Source organism: Lactuca sativa, chromosome 5 (genome assembly GCF_002870075.4).
Source record: "Lactuca sativa cultivar Salinas chromosome 5, Lsat_Salinas_v11, whole genome shotgun sequence".
Lineage (NCBI taxonomy): Eukaryota > Viridiplantae > Streptophyta > Magnoliopsida > Asterales > Asteraceae > Lactuca > Lactuca sativa.
The window spans coordinates 182,785,435-182,797,630 of record NC_056627.2 but is presented as its reverse complement, the minus strand read 5'-3'; the positions used below and the strand labels follow the sequence as shown (position 1 = coordinate 182,797,630).

General features: G+C 39.6%; 1 long non-coding RNA gene across 4 annotated transcripts; it reads left to right on the top strand.

Annotated features, from left to right (window-relative positions):
• Window positions 1–89: 89 nt before the first annotated feature.
• Window positions 90–11,393, top strand: LOC111897175 (uncharacterized). 4 transcript variants are annotated; one of them, XR_008224432.1, is made up of 5 exons: window positions 90–325; window positions 397–485; window positions 572–3,576; window positions 3,722–3,790; window positions 10,273–11,393. It is a non-coding gene; the product is annotated as an uncharacterized LOC111897175 (long non-coding RNA). The 4 variants fall into 4 exon arrangements; XR_008224433.1 differs by having other exon boundaries at window positions 90–485; window positions 10,273–10,350; window positions 10,428–11,393; XR_008224434.1 differs by having other exon boundaries at window positions 90–485; window positions 10,273–10,486; window positions 11,173–11,393.
• The last annotated feature ends 803 nt before the right edge of the window (window positions 11,394–12,196 follow it).

Below are 12,196 nucleotides of genomic sequence, written 5' to 3'. Positions count from 1 at the left end.
ACAATTGGCTCCCTCTAGGTTTTTGTAGAAATCTTATATCTGGGTTGGTGTGTTGGACAGACGTTTTACACGTGTTTTGTTTCTGGAAATTTCCACCGTCCCGATGAAATCCCTTTCTATTCTCTTTCCCCATCCCACTATTCTTTCTAATCGCGTATGTATTTTGTGTCCATTGAAGAGGCTTTCGCAGGGGTGGCTTGGGTGGAGGTGACATCAAGGTTTTTCGAATGAGATACCAACCCTGTCATGTTCCACCATGTTGATGGCATCGAGTTCTAGAAACTCGTTTCCTGTTCCTTTTACTTCCCCTAATTACACGCTATAGGTATGATATGATTGTTTCTAATGCTATCTTTCTTCCAAACTCGATTTTCCTCGATGTTGTGTCTTCCACAGATCCTCCAATTTCTTTCGACGACAACAACTCAGTCCGTCCAACTAATTCGGCATATGAGTTCGAGTCAGGTGGGGAAGCAACGCATCAGGTATGTGGGAAGGTCCTCCAATGATTTCAATTTTTCTACATATGATACACTTAAATTGGAAGTCAATTTTTTTAAGTGTGATTTAGGTTAAATCCGTTGTGCCCCCAAAGATTTCATGAAGACTAACATTGGTAAAATGAATCTTCAACATCTGAAACTATCCTTCCATATGATACTTTTAACTACAGAACCAAGGATTATTACACGGAGCTAAAACCATCATGGTCCGCTTTTCAGGTCAGATCATTTGTGCTAACATCATTTAGGTTTTTCTTACTCTTTTATTTGCCTCTTTTGGTGCGTAATGTTGAAGAAGATGATAATTTCTTATCGTGTTTTTCGGATGAGCGTCATGTAGCCTTGGTTGTGCCCTTCAAAAAATCAGTACAACAGACCCATCGTGAGGTAAGTATGAAGCTGACTGTTATTACCACTATACAAGTTTTGGAACCATTTGTTGTTTACCATTTCTCATAGAGAGCAGCATAGAAACTTCTTAAAGGTACAATGTCCTTATAATCGTTCTCTTTTCATGTAATCTCAATAACTGATCGTTTTTCTTTTCATGCTTAGATGTCCCAAAGTCCAAACTCTGCTGTTCAAACCTTGAGCATTCTTTGTTTCTGTAAACCTTAATTTATGTAATTAAATTTATTTAACCCATTTTTTTCCAACCCTAAAACAAATTCAGCAAAAGTAACAAACATGAGGTGTTACAAAAAGCTGAAAAGGATGTTTCAGCTGTGAAGGTTCAGTATATAGCCCAGTTAGTAAATCATTGATTTGAAAAGTAGTACTAACAAGTAACGAAGTGATTGTTTTTCTTCATTAACCCTTTACAAAAAAGGTAAGCTTCTTAGAGTTTGTTGCTATAAGTGATTCAAAGTTGATGCTAAAATGTAACACCATAATTTTTCAAACCAAATTTTTTAATTTAAAACACATTTATCATAGTAATAAATCTCAAAATGTCACAATAATCATCAACTCTCTTAATCAAAACTGTATATATATATATATATATATATATATATATATATATATATATATATATATATATATATATATATATATATATATATATAAAACTCCAGGATCCTCTAAATCATGACTCAATCTCTGATGTGTGTACAATCAAGCCGGCACCCTCCCGCGATCCAGATAAGAACCTGAAACACATAACACATAACACGGTAAGCACGAAACTTAGTGAGTCCCTCAAAATACCACATATCACACACTAGCCACTCGAGGCTATAACTCTGTAGGACCCTCTGGTCAATGTATCTCAGTGGGACCCTTCAGTCCCACAACTCTGATGGACCCTCAGGTCCTAACTCAGCAAGCTCAACATATCATACAACATAAATCACAAAGACATAATACAGGATATCACAATACTCAATATAAGCATATAAGGCATCCTAGTCATATAAAAGCTACCACTCATGGTAAGTATAGTGATAAGACTCACCTCGGTTGATGAACAACCCCTATAAACGCTGTTGCTACGTGCCGGCCACTAACTTTGTGCCAAACCTACAATTATCTCAATTAAAAACTAAGCCCAAACTCTCACTCATTGGGTATAAAAGCAGAACACCAACCAGCCCATCAATGACCTAAACCCATTGGGTCCACCAAGGCCCAATAATAAATGGTCCCTCACAAGGCCCAATTCTCAAACTAAAAGGCAAGCGCAACTCAAGGGCCCAAAGCACATATATATAGTTCTCTGGTCCAAGTCTCTATTGCACCAAGCCCAAACTCCAGGCCCAACACTCAAGGCCCAACATAATACTTAGCCCAAAAGCCTACAGTGAGGTTATGCGGGTCGTACCTCCTTGGTACGCTCAGAGTACGCTAGCATGCACGGATCTGATCGGGGACACTAACCCAGTACGCGGGGCGTACTGGATCTTCCGCTGGGCGTACACTCAGTTTTGCTTAAGTCCATTCCTTTGGTCTTAACCCGTTAAGACCTTAGCTCATTTCTCATATCTGGACTCCCTAATATCTCTTGCTCCATAAATTCGAAGACTTTAAGCCCTTGCATGGTTGATTAAGTCACAAACACTCAAAATATACACTCTTTTGCCTCAAGGAGCTCACAACTCATGCATGAAGTGACTCCAACTACCAAGATTGGATTTTTATAACATTACACCACTAATAAGCTCAAGAAGGGATGGTCCTAGTCTCTGGAGTTCAAGATCTCATCAAGTGTCCACCTTTTTGGGACAAAACCCTAAAATACTCCATTAACATACTCATAGAAAAAGAGAGGTAAAGTTTGAAGCTTTATACATCAAAAAGAAGCTCCCAACTCAGATATGCTCGGATCTAGAAGCTTGGACTCCAACTCCTTCTTCTTCAAGGCTTCCACTTCTTTTCAAGAGCACACAAAACTCTCAAAAGCTCTTAAAGACACATACAAGCTCCAAGAATGAAGGAAGCGGGTTTTGGAGGGTTTGCTCTCTGAGAAAGGTGGCCAGGAATGAGGCCATCTCATTCTTTATATAGGGTCACTTAAAATATTAGGGTTTTCCTTCACAGCCTAGTACACCCAGCGTTCCTCTTGGTACGCCCAATATACTAGGTGGTCCTCGCGTCTATTCCATGCTCATAGGTACGCTAAGCATACCTATATTTATGCCCATCGTACTCGATTGCCACCCATTTCTCAATAAGGACTAAATTTATCATATCTTCCAAACTATCATAGCTTCTTTGTTACAAGTCTGATTCTAATGATTCTTATATCCATGGAAAGGTGGCGAGAAGCTCTACGCTTCTATTAACTCATCACAACCTCAAGGCTCTATGAACCAAAACTCAAAACTCATAATTGATTAAACAAGATATTACAAGAAAAAGTAGAAAAAAGCAAGTTGTAATTCAAAGAAATAAGAGTTGGATGCTATAATATACAAATGAACTAAAATATGTTGATATTTCTTTTGCTGGAATGCCACAATAATTGTTTCTAGGTTTGATAATCGAAGTTAACATTTTTTTAATATGATTTTTGCCTTTTTTAGGTCTGTTTTGTAAAAGCAAGTAATGGGATATGGATTTTTTTGAAAAGATGGTAAGAAGAAGTTCCACTTTTAGTCTTGTTTTGTAAAAGCAAGTACCGAAAGAATTCAATACAGTACATCTTCCTATTTTATTTGCTTAACCTATTAAACTCTCATCAAATTAAAAAGAAACATTTTTTTGATGTCTTAATGCAGCTGGTCCCCGATTGATCTCTAGATCCAAAATGAAATGACTGGTGGCTTGCAGATGAATTCAGGTAAAAGGTGAGTAAAGGGTATGTTTGTATTTCTTGATCTTATAAACATATGGAAGTGAATAAAAAATGAGGTATACTCTATATGTAACGTCCCAAAATTGAAGGCCAAAAATTTCATTTTTAATTAGGTTATTACATAAAACCAAAGTGTGAATAATCAAAATATAATATTATGAAACCATATCAAAGTATAATCCCAAGGACCTCGTGTGCGGAAAACATAGTGTGATGCACTGCGACCAAGCCGACTCTTTTCCTTTGAAACAAAGTACGTGAAACCAAAACTGTAAACCGTAAGCACGAAGATTAGTGAGTTCCCCCATCATACCACATACCACATAATACCATCGATATCTTTCAACCGGTAACCGGGGACTATTTCACCCCTACCACTATCACATAATAATATGTCATAAACATACTAATCACGTACTAACATCATAAGCATGCTGATCACATACTAACAAATCATAAACATACTGATCACATACTAACATATCATAAACATACATATAAGAATTGCATGGGTTCTGTATACCCCTTCGGTATCTTTCAACCGGTAACTGCCATCGGTATCTTTCAACCGGTATCCATCATCGGTATCTTTCAACCGGTATCCGCCATCAGTATCTTTCAACCGGTAACTGGGGACTCTTTCACCCCTACCACTATCATATAATATCATGATATAATCATATAGTCAGGAATTTCTGGGGTACTGACCTACCCTTCGATCCTAACGACTGAGTCAGGGAAAAACTATTCCCTGCTACTACCACTAACACACATAGCATATCACATAAACATATCTCATAAGCACATCACATAAGCATATCTCATGAGCATATCACATAAACATACCAAGATAATTATCACAAAGACAATTATCTACCAACTACCCCTGTTGGTGGGCAGACATTGTGACCTTAGACCCACCCCTACTGGAAGGTAACTCACCTCACACTGCTGAAGTCCCGTAGACACAATCCCACACTGTTGAAGTCCCGCAGACTCAACCCCAGCTGCTGGATGACAGATTCCCGAACTGTCAATACCAAAATAACACTCAATTAATAATTGGGTCCCACTACATAACCATAACACATACTTGGATAATTACTACACTAACCCAAACTTGGCGTAATCAAGCCCAAGGCCCAATCCATAGGCTCAAAGTCAACTAGGAATCAAAGCCCCAGGCCTATACATGATCTTATTCTAAGGCCAAATATCATATAATCATTAAGGCCCAACTATGGCCCAAATTTCCAATTTGGGCCCAACCCCTTACATGGGCCTTGCCCTAGGCCCATTAAATTATTTCAGTCCACATGATCATTCTTGGATGGCCCATTAATAATCAAATAATCAAGGCCCAACAATAAACCCAAGTGAAGTTAGGGTTTCTCATAAAATGCCGATTAGGGTTAAGTTTACTACTTAACCCATTAAGCACTCAATCCACTAAGGGCTTAATCCATTAAGTCCAATATTGCTTAGATTAGTTTTTGGAAATGGTTATTATTTAATATCTCCAGTTATTAAATAATTCCTGTGCGTGTCCCAATTAATTCTCAAAATTAAGGTTTTATCGTCATTAGGGTTTCCAACCCAAATACTAGTCCATTTATTAATTTGTTGGGCTTTTAGGTCAATTAGGGCTTTATTGGGCCTATTAAGCCCATTATAATAATATTAAAGCCCATTAGGGTTTTCATTAAGCCCATTAGAGTCCATTAAGCTTTATTGGGCCCATTTGAGCTTACAAGGCCCACTAGGGTTTCAAGGACCCCTCCCAAAGAATCAAATCAAAAGGCAAACACACCCCTACCCGAGACGGCGACCGATGGTGGCAGGAGGCGGCAGCCACCACCCTAAGGTGGTGGTTTTCCATTTTCTTTTCATTACTCTTCTTTTTGTTACATTTTACAATGCTAAAACCCCAAATAATCACACACGCACACACACACACACACACTCACTAACACAACCACATATACATAGCAACCTAGTGGCGGCTTACGGTGGCGAATGGCGGCAGCCACCACCTCACGGTGGTGGCTGTGGGGTCTATCTTCAAATCTCTAGCCAAGAATGCTCAGGTAGCTTCATAACATCACAACCAGTGAACACAAACAACCCAACTCACCCACAACCACGTTTCACGATGGCTTGTGGCGGCAGAAAACACATTCCCGGCGACAGCCACCATTGTTGGCTGCCATGGTGGTCTTCTAGCATTTTCCCGCCAACCCTTCACCCACTCACTCCTGCAGTAACGACCGAAACAAGCACAACATTGGCCGAGATATGAAAACACACACGAACACATAGCAGCCCTCTTCGGGGTGTTAAAAGGCGGAACAACGGTGGCTAACGATGGCAGTGGAACAGTTGTGGGAGTGGTGGTAGCGACAAAGCTGTCGGGGGCGACGTCGGAAAGGAGAAGTCGTGACATATTCAACGTGAGTCGAAACGACCTACAATCACATCCCTGGTCTTCAACGATCTACCTCGGCTGCCCACGACATCACCGGTAGCGGCTGTGGCTTTTGGATGGTGAAGCAGCGGCGGCAGTCGGCTGGAACTCGCCGGTCTCGCCTGATCGGAATAACGAAGAAGGTGACGGCTGGAGGTTAGGAAGGAAAGTGGCGGCTGATACATTCCTTAGGGTTTAGGGTTATGAGCATGGTGACTGGTTATAAGCCCCCGTCCCGTTTCAAACTTAACTCCTTTTGGCCACGTTCAGTCCCTCTTCCACATAATTTTCTTCAAATTAAATCCAACATTTACCCTTTAGCCCTTAATACCATAATTTCCTTTCATTTCAGGTCCAAAACTTACCAAATAGCCCTCCACTTGAGAATCTTTTACGAAACAAATCCAGCAATTACCTTTTTAACCCTGCCTCCTGAAATCCTTTACATATTAAGTCTAATACTTACCAAATATCCCCCCGCCTTCTAAAATCTTTACAAAATAAATCCCGAACTTATACTTTAGCACCCAAAATATCCAACTTAAGGCATTTGTCTTCCTAAATCCAACACCTTGGTATATAATTATTAATTTTAAGGGCACTCTTCATTCATTAATTTACTTATTTATTTAATAAATAAATCGGTGTTACAAATCTCCCCCACTTAAATTAGATTTCGTCCTCGAAATCATTTCTTACCATTTCTTATGCACCAAACCACTCAAGTAATATGGTCACCATTTTGGGTACACCCTAGCCTTCCCAGGGTAGTCGTGTCCCATCTACGTAAAGCCCTAATATCCGTTGATGAATGAATCTCTCACAACAAGATCACATCTACTCCGTCTGAATCTGATGTCTCGAGATAATCTGAATCCCTGGCAGACCACTCATACTGAATCATCACCGTTGGACCCAACCCACTATATCCCTCAACGGACCACTCAACTTCTAATAAATCGAGTTTCCCACTATAAAACATGATCACCGACCCAATTATCCTTGCAAATCACTTATACTCATCCAAGGCTCAACTAATCCCGCTGTGAGTGACTTGTCACTTCCCAATCAGCCAGCTATTATGTCCGTACCAGCAACCTGAAACACAATACTAACATTGCCAAAAGCCGAGACTGTCGGAACACTGAACTGCCTAAAGCAATATGCTGCTATCTAGTCGCTTCCAAAATCTATCGAGACCGGCCTGGTCTCGATTCATTCACCAATGATCTGAAATGTCGGGTTCAGGCCCGACTGCAGAGCCAAAGGACTCCCCACTTAGTTGCCTCACACGACTTCTGAACGAAATACTTCCCTGGAACTAGTTGCCACTAGTTATCATGCCACAATGGCTCAAACAACTTTCTGATCTAACCGATCGGTTCCGTGCGTCGAATCCCGACATCACCCAATCCAAAACTAAAAGTGATTGCTACCTAACCAATGGTAGTCTTCATCACCAACGACCTTAAGCAGTCCATTGCTTCCCTGATCTCATATCTGTAGTGACGTCCCTACCGTCTCATTACTGGCTTAAACAGATCTAATCCATTTGGGTAAGTCCGAAATCCAATCCGTGGATATCCATATCCTCACTGCTGCACTCGAACTGGTGTGTATTATTGCTCCTTTCGCGTCCTAACAACGCACTCATGCTACCTACCAACCTAGTGAATGCTACGGCTACACCCACAAACTTACAACACTATATCGCTATCTGGCTGCTAGTGAATGCTACGGCTACACCCGCAGACTTACAACACTCCCCATGCTAACTGACCACTAGTGAATGCTACAGCTACCCCCGTAGTCTTACAACACTTTCCAAACTATCTGACTGCTAGTGAATGCTACGGCTACCCTCGTAGTGTTACAACACTTTCCAAACTATCTGACTGCTAGTGAATGCTACGGCTACCCCCATAGTCTTACAACACTTTCCAAACTATCTGACTGCTAGTGAATGCTACGGCTACCCCCGTAGTCTTACAACACTTTCCATACTGGGTCGAACACGCACTCGACCTAACACATAACTGAACTTGAGTCCTAACCAGAAATCTAACCTGGTTCCCGAAACCTGCTATCACGTGACCCCATTGTATCAGTACCGTACCCATGCCTGTGATGAAAGTGTCACCATAAACCACAAAATCATCTACACCCTCTGGCAGGGTGAGAATCGGTGCCTCATACAACCGCTGTCTGAGAGCCTCGAAGGCTGCATGCTGCCCAGGCCCCCAACAAAAGGCCACCGATTTCTTGGTCGGTCAGGTCAAAGGAACCGCAATCTCGGAGAAGTCCCATGTAAATCTCCGGTAGTAATCTGCTAGACCCAGGAAACTCCGAATCTCAGATGGAGACCTCGGAATCTCCCACTGCATCACGGCCTCTATCTTGGCCGGATCAACTAGAATACCCTTCTGGTTGACAAGGTGCCCAAGAGATTGCAACTCGCGCAACCAGAACTCACAGTTAGAGAACTTTATAAAGTCTCTCCCCCACTTAGATTCGACTAAGTCTTCACATTACTTGAGAATTGAAGGGTTCCCAATCCTTCTCGCTTTCTAATATCCCACCGATGACAACCTGTGCCTGCCAATGCTAGCATTTAATCGCCGATTAAACCTTGAGATCTCCCATCCTCGGAAATCTTGATGAGTACTCTTGAAATATGATCAAGTCTGACACCTCAATCCATCTAACATGCTGTCAATTGAAGTCCTTAATCTTCACTCTAGCTGACGAATCCTCGTTCCCACTCCCAATCTTGCAGTACCACTAAACTCTAACCGAACACAGCCCATGCGAAAACACAATCCTCTTGAACATCCAATGACCAACCACTTATGCATATAACACCCACGACCGACACTACCCTCTTCATGTCACCAATTCTGTCCTCGCCCACAACCACGTTTCACGATGGCTTGTGGCGGCAGAAAACACATTCCCGGCGACAGCCACCATGGTTGGCTGCCATGGTGGTCTTCTAGCGTTTTCCAGCCAACCCTTCGCCCACTCACTCCTGCGGTAACGACCGAAACAAGCACAACATTGGCCGAGATATGAAAACACACACGAACACACAGCAGCCCTCTTCGGGGTGGTAAAAGGTAGAACAACGGTGGCTAACGATGGCAGTGGAATAGTTGTGGGAGTGGTGGTAGCGATAAAGCTGTCGGGGGCGACGTCGGAAAGGAGAAGTCACGACATCTTCAACGTGACTCGAAACGACCTACGATCACATCCCTGGTCTTCAACGATCTACCTCGGCTGCCCACGACATCACCGGCAGCGGCTGTGGCTTTTGGATGGTGAAGCAGCGACGGCAGTCGGCTGGAACTCGTCGGTCTCGCCTGATCGGAATAACGAAGAAGGTGACGGCTGGAGGTTAGGAAGGAAAGTGGCGGCTGATACATTCCTTAGGGTTTAAGGTTATGAGCATGGTGACGGTTTATAAGCCCCCGTCCCATTTCAAACTTAACTCCTTTTGTCCACGTTCAGTCCCTCCTCCACATAATTTTCTTCAAATTAAATCCAACATTTACCCTTTAGCCCCTAATACTATAATTTCCTTTCATTTTAGGTCCAAAACTTACCAAATAGCCCTCCACTTGAGAATCTTTTACGAAACAAATCCAACAATTACCTTTTTAACCTTGCCTCCTGAAATCCTTTACATATTAAGTCTAATACTTACCAAATATCCCCCCGCCTTCTAAAATCTTTACACAATAAATCCCGAACTTATACTTTAGCACCCAAAATATCTAACTTAAGGCATTTGGCTTCCCAAAACCAACACCTTGGTATATAATTATTAATTTTAGGGGCACTTTTCATTCATTAATTTACTTATTTATTTAATAAATAAACAAGTGTTACACTATACTTCGTTTATTTTAAACTTTGCTTGCCTTTTAAGGACCTTGATTCGTTCTTTATTTTATATTTAAGAATGTGTAACACAGGTTTTAAAATATGGCCTTAAATTTGTGAAATTGCAGCACTTAAAGATGCAAGACTGATAGTGGATACCCTCTAAGCAAGATGAAAAGGAGAAAACTATAAATTTCCTTATTTATGTCATTTTCCAACTTTTCCTCTTTTTTTTTTTATTTATTTTATGTTCTAACTTAAATTAATCATGGTGTTTCTATAGGTGGAGTGATTGGAAGCATCGGTGATATACTAGATGCATCACAGTTAATTTGCAAAAAGGTTTTATCTTTCTACAATTTTCCATAAATTCTATACTCTTTTATCCACCGATTGATGTCGACGTCAAATATATAAACATTCATAATAATTTTTTTTTTACTTAGAAACATCACCTTAGTCCATTTTTGTCCCTCGAATTAATGGTACTATTTGGAGATTTTGGACCCGAATAGTGCCACTTCATGGTAGAGTTTTGAAGGAAATAAGTTATGTAAATTCTTTGGTTAAGAACTTTCAATTACATGATTCTACTTGACATAATCAAAACTAGAAAAAAACAATAGTAAGATTATTTGGGATCATAAAGGTTAGCATTTTGTTATCGTTTTTAATTTTTAAGTTTTTGAAATTACTTCTACAAATATTGCTTACTTCAGTTTCAACTAATATTGTGAAATTTTTTTTTTGTATTGTTTGACTTAATTGACCTTGGAATGTGTAACGAACTTAATTCATATTTGGGTTTTCAATTTGTTAATGGAATTTGATTCTTTTGGGTTTTCTTGAGTTTCCCCTCGCAAAGAAACTTTTGCATTACCTTCGATTGAGGTTCTTTTTCATTTTGCTGATTTCATTAGTTGGTTAGTTTTCTATCGTTTCTATGAATAATTGGTTTAATTCTGCTTCCTTTTGTTGACTGCATTTAATGGAGTCAACTTGCTTTCCATAACTTTCTTCTCTTTCAGGTTCAAAAGTATCCACAAGTGTGATGTTTATCTACAGTCTCAACAGAAACCTCTGTTTCTGATGCTACATTTTTTTTGCTGATAAGGGTAATTTCGGAATTATCAACAACATTTGTACTAGGTTAAGTTGCCTACACTCTCAAAAGATTGTACATAGAGATGTGAAGACTTAAGACATGTTGTTGGACAAATCAAGAACTATTAAAATTGTTGATTTTATACTTCTTCTACTATCATGATTTATTGTTGCATTTCTATTCATCTGATTGATGGCGAATTACACAGAATAGCAATGTACTTTACCACGGAAACTAATTCAGACAATGTACTTCATTATTTATCTCACAAAACGAACACCTTCCGCCACGCTCAACGCGCGTGAAACCCCTCTAGTTATTATTATTAGTATTATTAATATATATATATATATATATATATATATATATATATATATATATGTATATATATATATATATATATATATATATATATATATTAATGATATGAAGCTTAGGAATAGTAAACTTGGCATTTTTTTGGCAGAAATGGTCCCTGCATTTTGCTCCTCATTCTTTACCTATTTTGACAATTTTGGTCCTTGCAATCAATATTTTTACATTTTTTAGGAACCTTTTAATATTTAAAGTTTGGCCACAAAACTTTAACGGTTTGACAACTTTGATCCCTTTTTTAAAAATTTACTAATTACTACCCCTTTAATTCTTAACCGTTTTGAAACTTCTGATCATTGCAGTCAAAACTTTTACATTTTCTCATAAAAACATGAAAAAGACGGTCTGGGGCAAACTCCGGGCTCTTCATCCTTTCATTTTCTACGTCTGTCATATTTATCGATTCGTAAACAATATTGAAAGCTTTTGGCCCCTGTGTAGCGGGGGTAACCTTTCTAGTTATTATTATTATTTTGAGATTTAAAAGGTCATGAAACTTTTTTTTTGTTTATCAGTTTGGTGCTTATAACGGATGGAAGAATATTTTCTTGTTATTTATTTAAGGTTATTGA